This window comes from Sprattus sprattus, assembly GCF_963457725.1.
Source record: "Sprattus sprattus genome assembly, chromosome: 2".
Lineage (NCBI taxonomy): Eukaryota > Metazoa > Chordata > Actinopteri > Clupeiformes > Clupeidae > Sprattus > Sprattus sprattus.
In genome coordinates this window covers 68,842,537-68,855,036 of record NC_137921.1, presented here as the reverse complement: position 1 = coordinate 68,855,036, position 12,500 = coordinate 68,842,537, and the positions used below count along the sequence as shown (strand labels likewise).

Below are 12,500 nucleotides of genomic sequence, written 5' to 3'. Positions count from 1 at the left end.
GGCTCCGCTAGCATTCTAACTCACCTGGGCCATGTGCTTAGAGAGGACTGTCAGTGTGTGTGTGAGTTTGTGTGTGTGTGTGTGTGTGTGAGGACTGTCCTGTCAAACTGGATATGAAATGGATTAGGGGTCCTAAAGGGTGACTATAGGGTCCAATGAGGAGTTGAGCTTACAGAGAGATAAAGATGCAACTGAATTTTTTTATTTACGGATTTATTCTAAAGGACAGAAGTTCACTTCAGGGAAAGAAGATGCCCCTGGTAGTTGAGACTGATTTGTCAGAATTGCCTGGCTGTCAGTTGAATGCTCGTCATTGTCACTGCAAGTAGACAAGGTGTATTCCTGGCACCATAGATAAATACAAAAACATTTTGTTAATTTAAATGTAGTTCTTGGTATGTTTTCACTCATTCATACTTAGTGTAACAAACTTTTATTTGTATTCAAAACCCCACTACCTTCCATAGCAGGGAAGATACACAGATAAGCACTCTGTACCAACTCTGTGTCACTTTCAAGTGTGCTTCAAGTATTCTTCTATTCAAGTAGACAAGGTGTATTCCTGTCACCATAGATACAAGGTGTATTCCTGTCACCATAGATACAAGGTGTATTCCTGTCACCATAGATACAAGGTGTATTCCTGTCACCATAGATAAATACAAAGAGGGACTGCTTTGCTCGGTTTGCAGTTTTTCTTGAGTTGTCTTTTCACAAAGTATGTACTCTAGTCGAGTTAGACTCAAAGCCATACTTATCTAACTCACCTGATTTTAGGCATTCATTCAATGCAAATAGCTGAATGGCAACCAGCTAAATTCGACCTGACTGGACACACAGACCATGTGAGTGTGTGTGTGTGTGTGTGTGTGTGTGTGTGTGTGTGTGTGTGTTTGTGTGTGTGTGTGTGTGTGTGTGTGTGTGAGTGTGTGTGTGTGTGTGTGTGTGTGTGTATGTTTGAAAATTGGATTTAAAATAAGTTGACGGGTCTGCTGTCCAAACACAGCTGTGCCCTTCACCAGCACCCGGCGGCTTAGCACTGCCGAGGCCCGGCGAACAGGAGGAGCACTTCCAGCAATCAGCACTCCCCTATTACCACGTTAACCTCTGGCCTCTATCAGTCTGCCTGGGAGGCTAGCGTAAGGGCCGCGCAAGAGGAGCGAGGCCCCAGGGGACCCTCCTCCTCTGCGCTTGTCTACCCAGGAAAAGAGCACGCTCGCTGGGAAGCTGTGCAGGGTGGGGATGGGGTAGGGGGGTGGAGGTGGAGAGGGAAACTGTAAGCAGATGTTTTCAGACCCAAGGGCTTTGACCCGGGCTAATCAGCGATGTGGCCGGCCTAACGCTCTGACTTCCTGCGAGACGTCTGACGTTGCTTTTAGGTGTCCGTGGGGGTGGCTCGGCGAGTGTGATGTGTTAACGCTTCATGTTAGTGAAGAGGCAGGAGGAGGAAGAGGAGGAAGAGGAGGAAGGGGTTGTGTCAGTAGTTGATGAGTGATTTGTGAGTTCTACAAGGCTGTTGTCTGAAAGGAGACACTCTAATTTACAGATCAAAGCTATTTTTCATATGGCCATTCTGTTGTTCAGTTTGAATCCTTTGGAGGAATTCATTTAAGGAATTCATTGAAGTGTTCAATTGTTACTGACACTTATTTGCAAATAGTTCTCACACAACCGCTCTTTTATTACGCAAATTCAAATGTGAAGATTTTGTGATTAAGCACACCAAATGCATATGTGTGTGAGCACATACACACACAAAGAAACATTCAGATTCATTCAGGCCTTTCAATAAGAGAGGATTTGGATTTAATTACCATGAAAACATTTTTATAACATGTCTTACTGGCAAGTGGGAGTTAACTAATGCTCAACATGTGTGGCATTCTCACACTCCTCCTATGTCTGCAGGGCACACTTTAGTGCAAACGCTACGGCATTTAAGCCACAGCGACGGTTTACCAAATTATCATTTGGTAAAATTGCGAGGGAGGGACAAAAAATATGTGGGTCAGGATGAAACTCGATTAAAGCAAGTTAGATCATGTGATAAAGAGTCGAGGCGGTACTTCCAAGCCTTTTTATTTTTATTATGAAATATTTGATGGGAAACCTAAGCCATGTTTTCAGTGGATGGGGCAGCTTCTATTGCATAAAACCTGCTCTTGACATCCAAGCACGTTTAACTTTCTGAGGGTGTCTTTAAATCCAGGTCCCTCTTTTCTTTCTAAGCTAGAAAGGAATACTTGGGACACCCCCTCTCTCATCAATAAATGTTTGAGCCAAAGAGCAGAGTGGAAAATGTATCATGGCTTCAGTTGCTACTTCTGGTTGATTTTATACCTCTGAAAAGTCTGGTGTGGTTTTGCTGTGCTTTGAAATCATATGCAGTTTCTGTATTTATATGGGTAAACTTGCACTTGAATGCAATGATGTTAGTAAAATCAGTAAAAAAATATTTCTTAATATTAAGAAATATGCATTAAATATATTTTCATAGTACATAACTAGGTTTTTTTATTGAAATACATCATGCACTCTTTACTACAAACCCAATGGTGTCCTACAAGTTAATTAGATTAGATTCCAGGGTGTAGACATTAGCTGCACTTTGCAGTGTGCAGTCAGCTTGTGGCAGTAAATATTTTGAGGTTGCTAAGAATGCCAGGATTGTTCTGAATCTGAAACGGGTTGTCAGTGGCAGACGAGGTTAATAGGGCCGTAGACTTGAGCAACATTTAACTCTTGTCAGTGTTACATTTACGGTAGCCGATTTAGAACCCCTTGGGTAAAAACTAAAGATGGCTCAGAGGTGTGTTTGTAAAAAAGTAGTTTGCAGCGACGAAATTTGCGAATCTTGAACATTCCTCATAAGAGCTGTTAAGCTCCAATTCTTGTGGCTTTCCCGATGCCAGAGGTCCAATTAAGGTATTACGATAATAGCTCCGAGGGCACCTATTAAAGTGTTATTAACTTTCCTCTGCTGTATCATTTATTTAAAGCTTCGTATGTACCACTATACATGCCTCATAATCAGGCTATATATCTACCAATGCCTGTAATCTCACTGGAATGCTTCACTAACACACACAGTGAAATTAAAAAAGGCAAAATTACACAGAAGGTCATGACTATTCTGGGGCGAGACATTAACCTGGGATGAATGCTCAATCAGCAAAATGGTTACGTTTTCAAAGACAACACTGGATGGTTGTTAAATTGACTGAGCCATCGAGAGACAAGTGTGTAAATTCTTAGCACTGTAGAAACGAATTATGCCACAATAATTGTGACTTTAATGCCAGTGCTTGAGACTGGAAAGCTTTTAAGACAATGCAGAGCTATTATCCTATTTGAGAGCTCATAATGCGCTTATTCAATTACATTGTCTCACACTGCTGCAATTAAGATATCAGTGTAGTGTTTTGACAGGAAACAGCAACCCTCTTTCTTGTATTTACCCATTATCCCGTGCAGCTCAGCACATGGAAGCGTATAATTTCAAATGACACTTCATGGCCTTATTTGGGCTTCTGCAAAACTTGGGCATTTATAGAGATTTGAGAAGCTTACTGTCAATTCACGCGTCAGTCACTGAGTTACAGTTTGCTGAGTAAACAAAATAAAATGAGATGTAAAGTGCATGATTTGACATGAACAACGAACTATAACTGAAACTGAAGGATCTAAAAGTCTGCATTGAACCTGCCATTGCATTCGTTCATTTGTTGACTGTCCCCATACTCCGGCCGGTCCACTACTTATCTGTCCTAATCAGTACACTTGCAGCCATCAAGGTGTTCTTTGGTGTTAGATTTACACTCAGGTATGTGGCATATGTATAGAGGCACAGAAGGATCCATCCATCTGCGGTACGCCTTTGATCTCAGAGAGGGCGAGCCCAAACGTCTAGCATGACAAACGGGAACTGCCAATTTGATTAATGCACTTAGTCATACAGCAGAGCCGCATGAAACCCAACAGTGTAGGTGGCCGGACGAGCCAATCAGAATCAAGAAACGGCAGCAGCAGAAGAAGAGGCAGCGATTGCACAGGTGTGTAAGGGAGGCTCCACGTTTCACGGTGATACGATGAGGCCCGGTCAAGCGGATGCTCAGGTTACCCTGCCCACGCATCCTCGTTCGAATGTTTGCAGGGGGTGTGGGTGTTAGTCGCACCTGAGGAGGGCTGGAAGCCCAGAGCAGAGAGGAGTTACTCATCCCACGTTCTTTAGGTCGCCCACGCAAGGAACCTGTTTTTTAAGAAACTCGATCGCCTTGGTGACAAGGCACGGGGAGCAGATCAGGAATAGAAAGAAAGGAGGCTAGCAGAAAAAAGTGGTGGTGGGGGGGGGGGGGGGGGGGGTGTAGAGGGATCACCTTGCACCTTTGAGCTACCGCGTGAGTGTGACACAAGAGAGAAGAGAGAGAGAGTGGCGGCGTGATCAAACACGGCCCATCTGCCACGGCCCTAGCCATTGTTCCTCTGCCTTGTTTTGTGGCCTCTCCTCTGGTATCACTTTTTCAGGGCTTCCTAGTTGAGACACACTCCTGTCCTAGCCAGGCCGGCCGGCCGCTCTCTTCACAGACACTGGCACCTCAGATACAAAAAAAAAACGTCACTGACACAATTCCCGCTGTCAGCGCACTTCCATGCAGCGCTTGCCCCTACCGAAACAAAACACACAAAAGAAATCACGTATCGGACAATCCCAAAGGACATCAGAGGAGAGCACACGTTGCACGTGAATTCTAAAAGCAGTAAGGGGGTTTTGTGTTAGTGCAGCGGCTCCTCGGGGGGATTGACGAATAAGTGACTCTTCACCAAATTTATAGAGTTGTTTGTGCCATCAACAAAAAAAAGGGAGGCTCGAGAAAGAACTCGAAGAGCACAACAGTGTAATGAAGTACGAGGACAATAGTGTTCGTGACATCAAAACCAGTAACACTCATCCAGGGCCCATTGTGTAGTCGTCGCCCCTTCAACTATGCAAGTCAGGGTGACATGTCTTTCACACACCAGGGACAACACTGCAGCTATGTCTCAGCCCTTGATTCTATGCTTTGGCTGTTGGCTGTTGTTAGCTTTTCTTCGCCTCAAATCCAGAAATGACAGCATACTGAAGTTAAGGTAAATATGAATAAGTAATTAGGCTGCTCAGGGAAAACAAGTTCTCTACTAGATGTGATGTTGAATAAGTGGGCCATCAGCGTGAATCTGTTTATTTGAGGCGAAAATCTAACAAAACAAAAAAAGAAAACATCACAAATGTCAAAAAGAGAGTGTGTTTGTGTGGTAATTCTAACAGTGTGTGCACTGCTTCTTACTCTGTGATTTGAAAGCAGTAATGCCTAATTTTGGGTAGGCTGCTGTTATGTTTCTACACTTATAACAAACGAATAACCATGCAGGTGAATATAGTTATGAACTCTTTACTGATAGTTTCAGGATCACTGTAAACGGTATCTGTACCCAGCTCTGGTAAAACATAGTGTTGCATTACTACACATAAAAAAGGTCCTGTAACAAGTAGTTCCATGAACATAACAACTGCGCACACTCGTCTTACGGGGGAAACCACAGTCAGCCAGAGATGTAGTCTTGCCACTTCATTAAGATGGCATCCATGCCAGGAATCTGTTGCGTTTGATGATATTTTCTTCCCAACACAGAGATGCAACTTCAAAAGACTCTTGTTGTTACGCGTTTAAGGCCACGAGGGTTCTTAGTGGATGTGCTTGTTCATAATCCGGCCAGGATCGTGTCAGCTCCCTTTTTCTTCGGTCTGTACGAGGCTCATTTAGGTTTAGACTTTTTTTTGTTTTTTTTACGGCGCGTAACAGAAATGACAAAAAATGCTTGTGAAAAGACTTAATGAGAGTTCTCAGAGTGAAAGACATTAAATTGTCCCTGGTTCTCCTTCAAAATGTCACAGTGCAGTTTACAGGCCTCAGACATCCCTCACAGAGACCCAATGCACTTCAAAGAGAGAACATTTGGGGAAATGGGAATAGCAGATATTTTGTTGTAACAAATGCTGAATGTATCTAAATGTACTTCAGTCCTTTGTCATTGTGTTTAATATGCTGCTGACACCAGTGGGTGGGATGAGACTTTCACACGGATATTTTTTTGTCAGTTCGCTGGTATGGGAACCAAACTTTCAAGGACTGTTTTGTGAGACTTAAATGACTAACAATGTGGTCGTCCTTATTGGATTATTAAAAATATGAACACATAGAAAATTGTATTGAACAATATTGTCTCAATCAAAAACTTAAAAGGGGAGAAATACATTTCTATGTTGTTTCTGAGTGCTTATTGTCTCTTAAAGGATTTGTGTTTGAACATAAAACAGTTTGTCCTTTGGGAAAACAACAACAATTGTGTTGATTTGAGAAGAATGAGGGAAACAAATTGATTCTATTCTACCAAATTAAAGAGACACTCTGCCCTCAGGCTGTGTTTCCCATGGCAATAAAAACCACCATTTGCACATTCTCAGCTTTTTGGATTAATCCATCATAAATTTGACAATAATTACACTATAAATGTATATTTCAGTATTGAATTTGCGTAATTCAATCAAATTCATACGTGAAACATCATGGTTGTGGAACATGGTTAACATTTTTGACCACAGATACACCTTAAAGATACGGACCTCATCTAGCATGCATTAGCCAGCTCTGGCCCGGAGTCCACTTCTGTCAGGGACAGGGGCTAATCAGCATAGCCCTAGTAAACAACTCAGCCATCTCATCTCCTCTTGCCTCTCTGGCACCAAGACAGAGAGAAGAATGGCTGGCATTCAACTGGGGTGATAAATAAACACTCCGAACCGCTCCTCTGCTTTCCACAACTACGGCCTCTGCAGCCAGCGCTTCCCTACACCAACAGCAACTTTTCAATCTCATCAACTATCTATCTATCTATCTATCTATCTATCTATATAGATAGATAGATAGATAGACTGCATGCAGTCTACTATATCTGTCTATCTATCTATATATCAATCTATCTGTTTAGCTATCTATCTGTCTAGGCAGGGGGAGGGGGGTGAGGACAGGTAAGGAGTGTGTGTCTGTGTGTGGTGAGGGAGGTGTGTGTGTGTGAAGAAAGGTAAGGAAGGTGTGCGATTGTGTGTGTGTGTGTGTGACAAGAGGTATGTGTGGTGAGGGGTGTGTGTGTGAGGAGAGGTAAGGAGGGTGTGTGTGTGTGTGTGGTGAGGGTTGTGTGTGTGTGTGTTGTGTGTGTGTGTGTGTGAGTTGTGGTGAGGGGTGTGTGTGTGAGGAGAGGTAAGGAGGGTGTGTGTACGTGTGTGTGTGTGTGTGTGTGTGTGTGTGTGTGTGTGTGTGTGTGTGTGTGTGTTGAGGGGTGGGGTGTGTGTGTGTACGTGTGTGTGTGTGTGTGTGTGTGTGTGTGGTGAGGGGTGGGGTGTGTGTGTTCGTGTGCCTGTGTGTGTGTGTGTGTGTGGGTGTGTGTGTGTGTGGTGAGGGGTGGGGGTGTAGTGGGGTAGGGTGTGTGTGTGCGTGTGCGTGTGTGTGTGTGTGTGTGTGGTGAGGGGTGGGGGTGTGTGTGTGCGTGTGCGTGTGTGTGTGTGTGTGTGTGGTGAGGGGTGGGGGTGTAGTGGGGTACAGAGCCAAAGAGAGGGCCTATGTGGTTATGCTGGCCCTCACTGCATCCCAGCTATAAACTCAGAGCTCCACGTAATTGATTGACCTCTCTGGAGCTGCCAGTATGGCCTTGAACATAGCTATTTCAGGTGAGGCGGCAAAAACAAATACCCTCTGGAGGTTTTTTAAAAACACTCACACACACACACACACAAACAGGCCGGAATTGAATAAGGCAATGCAGTGATAATTTTGCTGTTGCTAAATGTCACTGCAATAAAAAAAGACATCATTTTGCTGAATATGTTCTGGATTGAATTCTGTGTTGAACGAAAAAAAGTCTCACAGACCAAACACCCAGAAGGCATATCTTCAATAATAACACACATAATTATAGATAATGAGCTTATGGTTTAACCACTTCTTATTAAGCTCTTAATAACTGTCATAAAAGATACTTGAAATGTTATGCTACAGTTTGTTTTTAGTTCAACTTGGGAGTGGGGCAGACCATATTGCTCTAACCATTTCAGGCATATTTCAACTCGATGTTGTCTGTTTTAGTTTTTGCTGTTATATAGTCAACTAATGGGGTAATCGTTGTCTTTTGTTCCCATGTAAACCACTCTAAGAAACGTGACATGTTCTGCTACCTACTATCGAGTGCTCTCTCAGATGAGCCCAATGCTTTCAGTATGAGATATCTTGACAGCGACCCCAATCGAAATACCTCAGTGTAATTTGGTCCAATTCTGAGATTGCAATGGTATGTCATAATGCTAACCGCAAAACTTATCATTCTCGGAGCACGGCGATTTCCAATAAAATAGATGCTTCCCTTGGGGATTCTGTCTATCGCTCTTCCACGGAATTGCCAGATCCAACTATCTGTCATAAACAGGAATCATCTCAGATTCGGAGTGAAGCTCAGCACTTGAGGGAAGAAAAAAAAAACGGTTGAAATCACGCAGGAAAGCTTGCCAAATGTAATGCAGTTCAACAGCAATTTCTGGAATTGAAGAATCTGTCAATGGAAAAGTGAAATGGATAGAAATATATCTGAACTGAGAGTGCTTTCAGTAGAGTCTGCCTTTGGGTCTGGGGTCTTGTATCCCTAGTTACGTAACAACCTAGCCCTATATTTCTTTCTGATATTCTGAGGAAATCTTGGGGTCTTGTAAATAAAATAACCTTTGCCCTACCTGGAATTCATGTGGAGAAACGACCATGCTGAGAGCGGGGACAAAAAAAAACACCAGATATAAGATATATACATGTGTGTAAGAACCTGGGTTGGAAAAGCTCTATATGCGGGTCAGCGAGTGCAGTGATTTTGGACCTGGTCCATGGTGGAACGGAACCAAACGGGAAATACTCCCAGATCCAAAAAAGAACCTCGGCGGTCGTATCGCCACCCTATACTTTCAGAACCATTTTCATTCAATCATTTCCTCTCTCCTATCCGATTCGCCTCATTGTGCTAACAACTGTCAGAGACATAGCAGGGATGTTAAACTCTTTGGTATTGAAAGAACAACCCCCCCCCCCCCAAAAAAAAACCCTCCTGGAAATTTGGTAGCAACCTTTGCCAGTTACTTGTAGTAAAAGACCAAAGGACTGGACACACAAAGACTCCCACTGAGACTGATATGGTTTCTGTCCCTGACAGACGAAAACTCTCTTTATGTGTACGTATCCGATGAGTGGGAGCACAAGTCACCTAGGTCCATAGGCCATGTTGACGTCCGGGAGTAACTCACTTAATACACCATTGTGTCTGTGTCTCCAGACCGTCCGCTCCGCTCTCTTCTGAAGACAGTTTTCCCCCTCAGAAAGCACAGGGCGCCGTTTCTTTTTCTTTTTTTGAAGAGGAGCGTGTACGTACGAGCATCTGCTGGCTGATTCACCATCACCGACCGTTATCCTTTTGCATTTCATCCTCTGCCATGTTGAACACCTGGGACCTCTGTAGTCTGAGACACACACACACACACAGACAGACACAGACACACACACACACACACACACACACACACACACACACACAGACACAGACACACACACACGTGCATAAAGATGCCAAGGCAGCACTCCAGCACAGAGTGATAGGTGATAGCTCCCCCGTGAGTCGCGCTCTGGATACCTGCCCGTTAATGCTGTCCTCCAGTTACTCTATCCATCTCGGCCGAGCGTTATACCTCCAATAAATCATCCTCAATCGACTGCAGGACAAGGTGAAATCCCCCCGCATAAATCTGGTATTAGTTTTTAGCTTGCAGGCTGGATAATACTAAACGGCCACGGCTACACGAGAACAGCGTGTCTTGCAGATGTACTATAAATATTTTTCAAGTAGCCCGGCAGTTTTTTCGCTGGGGGTGGAGGGGGTGGAGGGGGGGTGTGGAAGTCGACCAGTAAGAACACACAAAGGAAGGAGAGAAGTGTGTGAAGTGGAATGTTGGCCTTAGAGGAAACGGTGGCTCCATCTTTTTATGCACTGACAGCATTTCTGATTCCAAAATAAGCTATTTGGAGGCACCAGAAGTACCCACTCCCAGACTTTCTTCTTCAGATATACTTCACGTTGGCTTTGTGAACATCATAGAGGCTCTAAATAGATGTCAGCATTCATATTTATTGGTTGAAAAAATAAATTAAGATGGCAGAAAAGTGAACAATGTGAATTTGTATAAGTACAATGGCTTAATTCATATGTAAATTATGTTTAAGTAATAATATGAATGCAGTAGATAGTCCTTAAAATAAATTGGGATCAACAATTCTAAAGATAGCAAGCCTGAACGTCAAGATCCAACCCACAAATGTAATGACTGAAGTAAAATGCGGGACTATGTGATGGTAGCCATGGATCCATATTCACCTATCGTAAGAACTACAAAAGAGCTGCCACCCATATCCACATCGCTGATCACATGCATCACACAAGGAAATACTCGGTACATTCACTCTCACCGCTCAGGTACTGCACTCACCTACACACACACACACACACACACACACACACACACACGCACACACACACGCACACACACACACACACACACACACGCACACACATGGGACACACACACACACTCACACACACACACACACACACACACACACATGCACTGACAGCAGGTGGTTCATGACATGTCTGCCAACCAGGTTCCTAAACCAGTCTCTATTAAGCTGGTGCAGCGTCTCAGCGCCCCGTTACTACTGGTGTTTAATGGCTGCCTTCATCACATATTACACATATGCTTTTTTTCCCTTCTCGACACCCCCCTCCCATCCTCTTCTACCCCCTCACTTACCACCCCCCCCCACTCCCCCCACCCCCCTCAACCCGCTCCTCCTCCCTCTCTACCCCTGCACAAGCCACAGAAGTTCCTTTTCTGTTCCTATTTTTAAGTACAAGTGATCTCAATTAGGGACCTCCATGAAGGCTGTAGGCGGCAGACAGTCATGGCTGTGGGAGCTGAAGGAAATTGTCTTTGTACACCCCCGCCAGCTTCTAACCTCCTCCTCCCCTCCACCTCCCTCTCTTGTACACCCCCGCCAGCTTCTAACCTCCTCCTCCCCTCCACCTCCCTCTCTTGTACACCCCCGCCAGCTTCTAACCTCCTCCTCCCCTCCACCTCCCTCTCTTGTACACCCCCGCCAGCTTCTAACCTCCTCCTCCCCTCCACCTCCCTCTCTTGTACACCCCCGCCAGCTTCTAACCTCCTCCTCCCCTCCACCTCCCTCTCTTGTACACCCCCGCCAGCTTCCAAACTCCACCTCCCCTCCACCTCCCTCTCTTTTACCCCACTCCAACCCCCCCCCCCTTTACCCCACTCCACTCCATCAACCCCCCCACGGCTCCCTCTCTTTCGCCGCAACGTCTCCCCCTGCTCTCTCTCTCCCTCTGCTCTCTCTCTCTCCCCCTGCTCTCTCTCTCCCCCTGCTCTCTCTCTCCCTCTGCTCTCTCTCTCCCCCTGCTCTCTCTCTCTCCCTCTGCTCTCTCTCTCCCTCTGCTCTCTCTCTCCCCCTGCTCTCTCTCTCCCTGCTCTCTCTCTCCCCCTGCTCTCTCTCTCCCTCTGCTCTCTCTCTCCCTCTGCTCTCTCTCTCCCCCTGCTCTCTCTCTCCCTCTGCTCTCTCTCTCCCTCTGCTCTCTCTCTCCCCCTGCTCTCTCTCTCCCCCTGCTCTCTCTCTCCCTCTGCTCTCTCTCTCCCCCTGCTCTCTCTCTTCCTCTGCTCTCTCTCTCCCTCTGCTCTCTCTCTCTCCCTGCTCTCTCTCTCCCCCTGCTCTCTCTCTCCCTCTGCTCTCTCTCTCCCTCTGCTCTCTCTCTCACCCTGCTCTCTCTCTCTCTCTCTCTCTCCCCCTGCTCTCTCTCTCCCCCTGCTCTCTCGATGTTCTGCTCTCTCTCTCCCTCTGCTCTCTCTCTCCCCCTGCTCTCTCTCTCTCCCTCTGCTCTCTCTCTCCCTCTGCTCTCTCGATGTTCTGCTCTCTAGGCAAAGCCAATGGGTCTCCCCGGAGCCAATAAACACACCAAGAGGAACCACGGTGGCAAGTCGTACCTGGTTCTTGTGCCTTGTGCTTAATGTTCTCCAAGCGCTCGCTCCAACTTGCCACTATGTTCCACACAACACCCCCCCAAACGCACACACACACACACACAGACGCGCACACACACACGCACTCACACGCACACACACACACACACACGCACACACACACGCACGCACACACACACACACACCCCTGTGTCTGGGGCCGTCGTTTCAACACAACATGATACCTGACCTTCACATGGTTGCAGTTGCTTTCAGCTGCCTCCGTCTGGCCGCTTCTGCTGCTAATGTTTGGCAAAGGCCAAGTTTAAAGAGGGCCTTCTCTCTTGAA

General features: G+C 45.7%; 1 protein-coding gene across 1 annotated transcript in view; it reads left to right on the top strand.

The window, feature by feature from the left end:
- Positions 1 to 12,500, top strand: part of runx2b (RUNX family transcription factor 2b) — a gene marked incomplete at its 3' end in the record, with an annotated part of 43,059 nt that overhangs the window by 718 nt on the left and 29,841 nt on the right. The window lies entirely within an intron of this gene.